This window comes from Talpa europaea (genome assembly GCF_964194135.1).
Source record: "Talpa europaea genome assembly, chromosome: 14".
NCBI lineage: Eukaryota > Metazoa > Chordata > Mammalia > Eulipotyphla > Talpidae > Talpa > Talpa europaea.
This window is the reverse complement of record NC_140082.1, coordinates 71,876,598-71,887,585: the sequence shown is the minus strand read 5'-3', so window position 1 is coordinate 71,887,585 and position 10,988 is coordinate 71,876,598. Positions and strand designations below refer to the sequence as shown.

The 10,988-nt window shown below is 44.8% G+C and overlaps 1 pseudogene across 1 annotated transcript; it reads left to right on the top strand.

Annotated features, from left to right (window-relative positions):
• The first annotated feature begins 337 nt into the window (after window positions 1–337).
• LOC311184303 (protein canopy homolog 2-like) lies at window positions 338–932 on the top strand (annotated as a pseudogene). Its single transcript has one exon. The product of its transcript is annotated as a protein canopy homolog 2-like (transcript).
• The last annotated feature ends 10,056 nt before the right edge of the window (window positions 933–10,988 follow it).

Below are 10,988 nucleotides of genomic sequence, written 5' to 3'. Positions count from 1 at the left end.
GGGAGAGGGGTGAGAGGGATGGAGGGAGGAGCACAGGGGACTGTGGTGATGGTGCACGGGTGCCTTGGGGAAGGAGAGTCTAAGGGGACTCAATCTGAGGTGGTGGGGTAAATATTGTCTGAAAAATTTTTTTAAATGATAAATGTTAAAAGAAGAAGAAGAAGAAGAAGACTGACGTGGGCGAGCCGTGCCGCCGCCGAGCCCCGCGTGGGCTCCACCTTGCCTCAGGCCACTCCTGCTCCTCGCTGACCCTGGCGGGCACGTGCTGCCGCTCACCACAAGTCTGGGTCCTTCTGCGAAGCACCGGGGCCCGCCCAGAGTCGCTCCCAAGCTGCCTGTTCCTGCGCGTGTCCGGAGGGGTGGAGCAGCCCCGTTACACTGAAGATGAAAGGCTGGGGTTGGCTGACCCCGCTTCTGGGGCCTCTGCTGGGAACTGCCTGGGCTCGGAGGAGCCAGGATCTACACGGTGGAGCCTGCAGGGCGCTGGTGGATGAACTAGAGTGCGAAATTGCCCAGGTAGATCACAAGAAGACCATTCAGATGGGATCTTTTGTCATCAATCCAGATGGCAGCCAATCAGTGGTGGAGGTGCCTTATGCTCGCTCAGAAGCCCACCTCTCCGAGCTGCTAGAAGAAGTATGTGCCCGGATGAAGGAGTATGGGGAACAGATCGATCCTTCTACCCACCGCAAGAACTACATTCGCGTTGTAGGCCGGAGTGGAGAATCCAATGAACTGGACCTACAGGGCATCCGAATTGATTCAGACATCATGGCACGCTCAGATTTGCGTGTGAGAGCATTGTGGAGGAATATAAGGATGAACTCATTGAATTCTTTTCTCAAGAGGCCGACAATGTCAAAGACAAACTTTGTCATAAGCGAACAGATCTGTGTGACCATGCCATGCACATATCTCATGATGAGCTATGAACCACTGGACTGACAGACATGACGGATCACCCCCAGGAGGGGAAGGGGGTGGCAATGCCTTTTATATTATGTTTTTGCTGAAATGAACTGAAAAAAATGGGAAAAAAAAAAAAGAAAGAAAGACTGTTCTATCAGGCAAAAAAAAAAAATACATTTGATCTATGTGGGTAGTTTGCATTATAAAATACATTTGTCTCCATCATTCAGTAAAATTTGTTAGCTGGGCACTTATAGCCAACACTTCTGCTTGAACCAGGTGATGTCAGGGTCAGCTCTGATGGTGTTTATTCCTGTGGGTGAGGAAAAGTGAATGAGGGGGGAAATGAGAGTATGAATCAGAAAACAGAAACATCTTCTGTCAAGTTACAATTTGGAGACAGAAAATGAATCTATCCCCTTTACAACCATCCACACTGAATTAGGGTACAGGCAGACCATTAAATCATTAGGCACTTTAATTAATCACTAGTGAAGGAGAAAACAAATAAATAAAGCAAGTGTCCGACAGCCTCCATTAGTCATCACTCTCAGTGTCCTCTCATCAATTGCAGCACCTAGTGCCTGCTGCTTCTAATGACATTTTAATGGCTCTTTGCTTGGGCTTTTTGTTTGGAACAGTGGGAGAGAGTCAAGATTTGGGCATGCCGACTCAGTAATGAGGTGAGATTCCACTGGCTCAGAAGGAGGTGAGGGACTGAATATCCCTCAGCGGAGCCCAACCCAGCAGGACATTCAGGCATCCTGCCTGCAGCCCAGAAGCTTCTCATCAATAAACTCATTAGCACTGTTTGCCATGACATTTCATACAGAAAATGAATTTGAACCTTGCTTCTAAGGAGGTGAGGGTAAACGGGCTAGAAAATGGCAGGATCTAGAGTTTTATCTTAGATACCAAGATAAAAGGCATCCCTTAAAGGGCATCCCTTAAAGGGTTCAGTCTTCATCTTATAATGTGATTTCCATGAGCTCAACCACTCTTCCTTCAACCAGTATTAAGGGCTTATTAGAAGATAGGCTACATCAGGATAAGGGAGTGACCCAAGAAATTGGAGATATTGCCTCCAGGATATACATGATCCGGTGTATAAGAGACAAGGGGAGTGCCCTGAATAGAAATAAATGGAGATCCAGGGTACAACTGGCCAAGTAAGTGACTAATTCAAAATGGAGGAGTTAAAGGGGTGGGACTTCTTTAAGATGATGAAGCTGATAGACCACCTAACAACAGACTACATACCGTGTTTGGATTATATTAACAGGTTTAATAACTGGGAGAGATTTTGAGGACAAGTTAGTGATAAGTACCTTAGAAATTAAACAATGACCATTATTTTTTTATTTACCAAGACTTTTTATTTATTTTTTTGTTTTAATTTTTTTTTATTTTTTACATCATTGTTCATTTTTAAACAATATTTGCTTCCCCACCCCCTCAGGTGTAGTCCCCATAGAGTTTCCTTTACCAATGCACCCGTGCACCATCACCTCAGTCCCCTGTGCTCCTCCCTGCCTCCCTCTGATCCCTCTCCCTTCTCCTCCCCTGCAGGATGAACAACCACCATGATAAATTCTAAAGAAGCCTCTCAAAAAGTTATGCCTCAAAGAAAATGTAAATGGCTCAGCTGTGAATGGCTGAAAATGTAATGGCCTCAAAGAAAATGTAAATGGCTCAGACCCAGACCGTGTGGTATACACGGTCCTAATGCAAATTCTGAGTATTGATCAAATCAAAATTGCCATTTAACTGTATTGGGAGTTGTGGAGAAGGGCATCTACTTGAGGAAGAATGAGGAAAGCCTAAATTCTCATTTTTCCACAGAAGGAAATCAATAGATAATGTCTGACACTGAGAAACACACATGGCATTTAGAGAAATAGAGCTAAATCTTCTTCACCAGAAAAAAAAAAAAAATCTATTGAATGAGCTCAAAATAGTTGTTTCTGGTTTCTGAACTGTGGGAAATGAAAGAACGGAAGAACAGCGGCAGAACTATGTTTTCATGGCAAGTCATGTGGAACTATCTGACCTCCTGAACTTTGTGCTTACATAACTTGGATAAAAATAAAATCTTAACTAAACAAAAATAAAGTAACTTTACGGGCCTTAATGTCATGGTTATCATAAGTCAAGTTGCTAGATAAAACATGGAAATCCTAGCTAAATTTGAATTTCAGAAAAGCATCAAGTTTTTGAAAATTTGGCATTTTAGCAATAAAAATTATATTTAAGGCATACAATGTGATACTCTGATATATGGATTCATCGTAAAATGATAGCCACAATCAAGCTAATCAACATATCCATTACCAATCATGGTTACTGTGTGTGTGTATTAGTCATTAAAAGCACAAAGTAAATAATCCAGTCAAAAAATGGGCAGAAGAGGTAAAAAGGAGCTTCTCCAAAGAGGAAATGCAAATGGCCAACAGGCATATGAAAAAATGTTCAGCATCACTTGCAATCAGGGAAATGCAAATCAAAACTACAATGATACCATCTTACACATATTAAGATGGCACATATTAAAAAAACTAGCAACAACAAATGTTGGTGAGGATGTGGACAAAATATACTCTCAACAAATTTTAGGTATATATTACAATATTATTAACTCTAGCTTCCATGCTGTACATCAGATCCTCAGAACTTATTCATCTTCCATAACTGAAACTTTGTACTCTTTGACCAATATCCCCTTCCCACACCTCCCTAATTCTTGGCAGCCACCCTTTAATCTCTGCTTTTTGAATTCAACTTTTTCAGATCCTACATGTAAGAGAGATCATGTTGTAGAAAATAATTTTTAGGATGTCATGTCCAAAATATTGCAGACATACTTATACTAAAAAATTATCTGTTGCTTATCTGAAAGTCCAATTTAACTGGTATTCTGTATTCATATTTGCAAAACTTCTAATGCTAATCATGAGAATATCATATCAGATAACTTGTTCACTATGCTACAGAGGCCAATTTATAAAGACCCATAGAAGAGGGCCTCCCCAGTGGTACAGTGGTTGAGCGCTGGGCTGCGAAGCTGCCTGTAGCCTCCGCAGAACTAGTTCAATACCCGGACACCGGCGAGGGTCCCACATGGCGTGCAGACCTCTCCTGCCACACCCACTGCTCCCCTCAACAGTGTATTTCATCAATCAGTCTGTTCTGCTCCCCATTCTGGCTCTGGTGAATTCTCTCACCTTTCCGCGCTTCCAACTGTACCCAGTGCTTGTATAAATAAATAAATAAATCTTTAAAAATAAATAAATAAAGACCCATAGAAGAAATTAAGATTTCAGTTCCCAAAGTTACATTAACTTCTAATGATTCTGTACCCAATTACAATGCACGTGTTTATGTTGGGGGGCGAGGGGCGGGGAAGGGGGAATTACTTCAACAAGCAATTCTTCAACACCAGCTGGATGTCTTACAGTGTATTTCATTTTTTTCTTTCTTTTTATTTAAATATTTTATTTTATATAATTCTTACATCTTTTTTCATCTTTGCACAATGTATGCATTTACATTTTGGTTATATTCCCCATACAATTGCACCCCTCCCCCCTTATTCTGACTCTAGTCCTTCCTCTCCCCACCCACCCCCCACCCCGTGTGTCTCTGGTTTATACTTGCTTGTTGATTTTGATTTTTACTTTGTATTGATTAGTCTTTTTCCTGGTCTCTTATTTAGGTTTTCTAAATTCCTGCTATGAGTGAGACCATCCAGTATTTTTCTTTTTCTTTCTGGCTTATTTCGCTGAGCATGATCCCTTCTAGCTCCATCCATGTTGCTGCAAACTCATGTGTTTATCTTTTTTGATTGCTGAGTAATATTCCATGGTGTATATGTACCACATCTTCTTGATCCAGTCATCTATTTTTGGGCATTTGGGTTGCTTCCATAGCTTAGCTATTGTAAACAGTGCTGCTATAAACATGGGGGTGCAGGTGCCCTTTCTGTGTCATTTGGGTAAAAACCTAGGAGTGGGATTGCTGGATCATATGGAAGCTCTATGTTTAGTAGTTCAAGAAATCTCCACACAGCTCTCCATAGTGGTTAGCCCAGTTTGCACACCCAGCAATGCAGGAGAGTTCCTTTTTCTCCACAACCTCGCCAACATTTGTTGTTGCTAGTTTTTTTAATATGTGCCATTCTTCCTGGTGTTAGATGGTATCTCATGGTAGTTTTGATTTGCATTTCCCTGATTACAAGTGATGTTGAACATTTTTCACATGCCTGTTTGCCATTTGCATTTCTTCTTCAGAGAAGTTTCTTTTTAGCTCTTCTGCCCATTTTTGGACTGGATTATTTTCTTTGTTTTTGTTGAGTCTCATCAGCTCTTTGTAGATTTTTGTGATCAGTCCTTTATCATTAGTGTTGTGTGCAAAAATGTTCTCCCAGTCGGTGGGGTATCTCTTTGTTTTGGTTATTGTCTCTTTTGCTGTGCAGAAGCTCTTTAATTTGATGTAGTCCCAGCTGTTTATCTTTTTCTTCACTATCACTGCTTTGGGTGATGTGTCTGTAGAGATGTCTTTGAGGTGCATATCATGTAGTGTTTCACCTATATTTCCTTCTATATATTTTATGGTTTCAGGTCTTATGTCTAGTTCTTCAATCCATTTTGAGTTGGTTTTGGTGCATGGTGTGAGGTAGTGGTCAAGCTTCATTCTTTTGCATGTAGCAACCCAGTTTTCCCAGCATCATTTATTGAACAAACTTTCTTTGCTCCAATGCATATTCTTTGCTCCTTTGTCAAAGATTAGTTGACCATAAATCTGTGGGTTTATTTCTGGATTTTTTATTCCATTATGCCTTGAAGTCCCACAAACTTCCCTGGAGGTGGGGCAGCTGGATTGCACTCTGGGTTCCAAAAAAACTGGATCCCCCTCTGGCCTCCAACTTCCTGCCAGGCGGGACCAGGCTTGTGGGGGCCTTCAGCTCACCTCTGACTGCACAGGGAACCTTCCCCCTCTGGCTCCACTGGGAGCCTTCTGCCAGTTTCAAGCCATCTTTATTGAAGACAGGTCCCTGTTCTAAAATGGCGATGCTGGGTACACACTCCTGTGTGCGCCCAGTCTGCCCTGGCCTTGGGTGCTGCTCCCCCTCTGGGCTTGAACTGCTGGCCAGAAGGGGCCTGGTGTGGGCGAACTTCCCAGCTCACCTCTGGCTCCTCCAGGAGCCTTCTGCATTTGGAGTGCTCCTTTAGGGGTGTTGGAAACTGTTTACCAGACTGAGACCAGCACTGGTAGGCCAAAACTCCACCAGGGTATTGATGCTGTGTTGCTGGGCTCTGTCCCTTACAGTTCCCTCCCTCTGTATTTACTCAGTTCCAACAGGGAATCAGCTACTTGGTGATTTAGTTCTGGTCACGAGGTGGCACCAGAGACCCGTACTTAATGACCTGTGCTTTTTCCCAGTGGTTCTCTGAGAAGGGGGGTGGGGCGTAGGGGAGCACCTCAACACAGGGGCTCTTATTCAAGCCAGGTGCTGTGTCTGCCCTGTGTTCACCAGGTGTTGTGCCCGCAGCTGTGTGGATCCCACACCCTGAAGTCTGCACTCTCGGTCTCAGTTCCAGGGCTATCAGATCCAAAACGCTGGCTGTCACCCTGTGCAGTGCCTGCTGCTATGGCACATCCCACACCCCGGATCCTGTGCCTAGCTCTCAGTTCGAGGATGGGGTCTTTCTTCATGCCTTATTTCCCTCCTTACCCCCGTTTGAGTAGTCCACCCTCTCTCAGAGCCTGAGGGTTTTTTTGTGATCCCTGGTTTCCAACTATAGGGTGTTGGTGTTTTTTTCTGGTCGTTAGGTGGCGCCAGAGATCTTTCCTAGTGTCCTTTGGGAACTGTTTTTAACCCCGTGGGTCGGGGGAACAGAGTGGGAGTGGCGTGGAGAGCCTCAACGGCGTGGGGGTGCTGTGTCTGCCTTGTGCCCCACCGTCGTGGGGATCCCATGCCCTGAATTTCATGCCCCGGGTCTCAGTTTCCAAAGCCCTTAGGTCCAGGGCATGGGCTGTAGCCCAGTTCAGTGTCCGCAGAAATGGCGCCTTTTGCACCCCACTCCCGTGTCCGGGTGCCTGGTTTCTGATTACTCAGTGAGGGACATTCACCTCAATGAGGGCCCATGCGCATCTCCCTCAAACCTAGGTCGCAGGCGCAGGGACCTGGGCAGCCCTGATCCACATATGCTTTTCAAGCGCGCTGCTTTTCCGCACAAGCTTACCAGCTGGCTTTGGGCTATTTGTAGGTCTCCTGGGAGTTTTTATTTTTCTCCAGTGGCGCCCAGAGCCATTCGCTCACCTCCGCAGCGAATTTGTTATAGGGCAGGGAGAAGGGCAGCCCAAACCCCGCAAACCTGCCTATTCTAAATGGGTTCTGCCATCCGCCGCATCAACACAAAACATATGAGACTTTAATGGGAAGGAACTTTAATACAACTAGGAAACAATACAGGAAAGGTAAAAAGTCTAGTTTCTAAATGAAGCACCCAAAGCTACCCATCCCCTCGTGGGTAAAAGTCTATTCATATGGGATCAGCCCAAAACAAGGCCCCAAAGCCTGCCACAAGTCTAAAGTATCTTCCAGTGGGGACCCACAGAAAAGGGTCAAAAACAACCAGACAAGCCCAAAAGGAAAAGAGCAAGATCAACATTAAGATAAAAGCTGCCATTGTCACCTCCCCACAGGTCTCACCCACATCTGTATCACCCAGTCTACATCCAAAAGACAAGCGCAGTTTCTTCATTTGTCTCTAGGCTCCATGTGCCTCCTCCAGGTCTCCTTCTGGCTCCATCCTGCTTCCTTCCTTCCTCAGTCTCCTCTGCAGCTTCTTCTCTCCCTTCTCAGCTGCACCCTCCTTTCGGGTGGGGCAGGGAGCCTGAAACCTCCCCCTTTCCTGGGGACCACCCTGTTACAAATCCTGCAGGGTTCTCCACAGTTCCAGTTCACAGGGTGCGGTGGCTGAAATAGTTCCTTTCCACTCACAGTCCCGCTTGATGTGTAGATTGTTCTTGTTGGTTGTTTTAGTTTAGTTTTGTTTTGTTTTTTTCCTTTCTGTTGGTCGGAGAGTGCCGACTTTGTGGGTGGGGGAGGGTAGCAGGGTTCTGAGCTTTCCTCCCTTCTAGTCCTCTTTTATGGCAACTTCCTTCTTTGGGCAGGTTGCCAGAGTCGCCCATTTATCTTCTGTGTCCCAGTTCTCTCAGGGAGCTGCCGCTTTTCCTCCCTATTAAATTTTTTTTTTTTTTTTATGGGAGGTCTTACTCGCAGCATTTCCTCGCTGCCATGTTGATGACAACTCCTCTTACAGTGTATTTCTGACATTGCATAGCCAGAGATTAAGAGTTGGGCAGCTCAGTCCCACTAGACTGCCCACTCCCTGGCCCTCATCATGTTTGCATTAGAGTTTTGGAAGCTGTAAGTCAGGAACAATAGACCAAGTACATTTCTTATTACACTTCTCAATATCACATCTCCTGAAATTCACTTTGTTTTTCTTCTGAACACTATGAACCATGTAGAAGAACTGATCTGAACTGAAGCCATATTATCAAAAAAAAGTTGACATTCTGAGGAAGTATCCCTATTGGTTTAAATCTGACAAAGCCACCACAAATATAGCAGTATTAGCTGGCTATTGCCATGAGGAAAATGGCCACATAAACAGGAGACAAATTTTATGTAAAAAAATATATATATACCAAAAACAAACAAAAATGAAATAAGCAACAACAACAAAAAAACATATCCTCTGATTTTGTTTAAGCCTATCTCCTTCTGATGGTCTCAAAGAAGAATCCAGAGTAGGCTGGGCAGAGATTCTATAGCGCAGGTTGGCTGGACATTTGGGTCTGTGTTTGATGGCCCCAGACACCTGCCTTCAGTTCTCATAAGCCAATAACGGGAAGTTACCTGGGGATAAAGCCTTTCCCTTCCCTCCTCACCACGTGAGCATTAGACATGAAACCCCAGCTGGCCACCCACTGGGATGCCAGATTTTGCTGCTTTCTCTCTGTAGGAAGAGAGCGTCTGTCATTGGGGAGGTGATATCCTCAGCTGCTGGAGAGGGGAATAAATTATCCCTTTCTTGACATCCCCCGCCAGCATGTTAGCATCACTGACAACTACTCAAATGCAGCAGAGCAAGAGAGGTGGGAATGAAATAAGGGGAAAAAGAGTTGCCACTTTTAAGCTCACATTGGACAGGTTGTTATTTAGAGCAATTAATCAACATCAGTTTTGCTCAAAAGTTCTCCTACCCTGAGATTCTGATAGGGCCCCGCAAAAATGAGGCTGGCCACCATTCTAGACATCAGTCACATAAATCCTCTGGTCCGACTACATCTCAATATGAAACATCAAGAAAGGATGAGATTCCTGAGAAGCACCTTCCAAAAACTAGAGGGCACAGGGCAGAGCTTAAAGCACACTCTCTGGGGGTCAAAGGGCATGGGTCATGAAACCTGACTATATCACTCACTTATTAGTTGGATTTGCCTTGGGCAAAAAAACCCTTTAAGTCTTTTTCTCATTCATAAAATGGGTATGATGAGACCATTTTCTAAGATTATTGTAAAAAATTAAACAATAAATGGTGCTTGGCATAGAGTAAAAGGCTCTTGCATGTTCTTACCAGCCTGCAAACTCAACGCTATGCACTGTGTAGCCATCCCGCCCCCCTGCCCCAACCCTTCTTGCCTTCTCAATCCCTCTAAAGGCAGCAGAATGGTCAGTCCTTATACTATGTCCACAGAACACAGGAGGGAGAAGACTTGCCAAGGAGGGAGTGCTGCTTCCAGATCTCAGGGCAGCTGGGTCTGGAAGGAAGTTTCTGTGTGAGAAGAACACAGCAGTGGAACCAGCAATAAGCAGGGCATATCTGCCTTCTGGAAAACACCAGAAGGTGGGCCCTTCCTCTCTGTACCAGTGACTGGCTCATGTGACACAACTGAGACAGTAACCTGAGGAACCCACCGAGAGCTGATGCCAACAGGTTTTCTGGACACCTGATCAGTGGCACTGTTGGGGTGGAAGGGCTGAGGATGATCAGGGAAGAGCATGTTATACTTCCAATTCCCACTTTGTCAAAAGGGGGGAGGCAAGAAAGGAAAGGCACATTCTTGGGCCCCCTTTTCACTTAGCCTGAGCTCCTGCAGACTGTTTCCTGGTAGCAAGGACTTTACATTTTGTGACAAAGCTGCAATGTGTCCACACTACTCTCCACTTTCCCCTTCTGCCTTAGTGACAGAATCCCTAATTTGCAGCTATGCACTTGTGTGCCCAAACCAGCTTCCCATTTTCTCTTACATTTAGATGTGGCCATGTGGCTAAGCATGGTCAATTAGAGGAAATCAGAACTGTTGCATAGCAACTACAGAGAAACTCCCTCAACAGATAACTAGCACATGCCCTTTGCCACATTCTCCTTTCTCATTCTTATAAACTAGAATGTATACATGGTGGCTCATTCTTATAAATTAGAATGTATACATGGTGGGAGTTTAAGCAGCCTTCTTGGGTAGAAGCCATATGTAATAGGAAAACCTACGACTAGAATAAGTCTGGAAATCCGAGTCTTCAAGACTCTAACTGTTCACATTTACCATAGCAGCACAGACATCTAATGGTAAAGTTCTGATCTCCTTATATTTACCTCTTGCACATAGTGAGAGCGTTCCAACCAGTAACTCTTCCTTTTGGCTAAGTCTTTGGTGGGAAAAAGAGTGGAGTGGACATTTGTTTGTTTTCAAGGGAGACACAACATCCCTTACTTAGAATTTGCATCCCAACACCATGTGGCTCTGATAGTCTGGCACCCTCCGTACTCAGGCTTGCTGAGCACAGGACTGGCTTGTGACCCAATCAGAGTGCATCACTCCCTGGAACCCAGTCTGGAAGAGAGACAGATGGGGTGAAGGGCCTCTAGTGTGGCATGCAATTGTAGTGTCTTAGAGAATCTGAGACCACAGGTTCCTGCCTGCGGAGGGCATGCTGCTGCGGCCCCCTGGCTGCCTTTCTGAAACCCAGTTTTTCCTGATAGTCCTGAAAACAGCAGGCTGAGTTG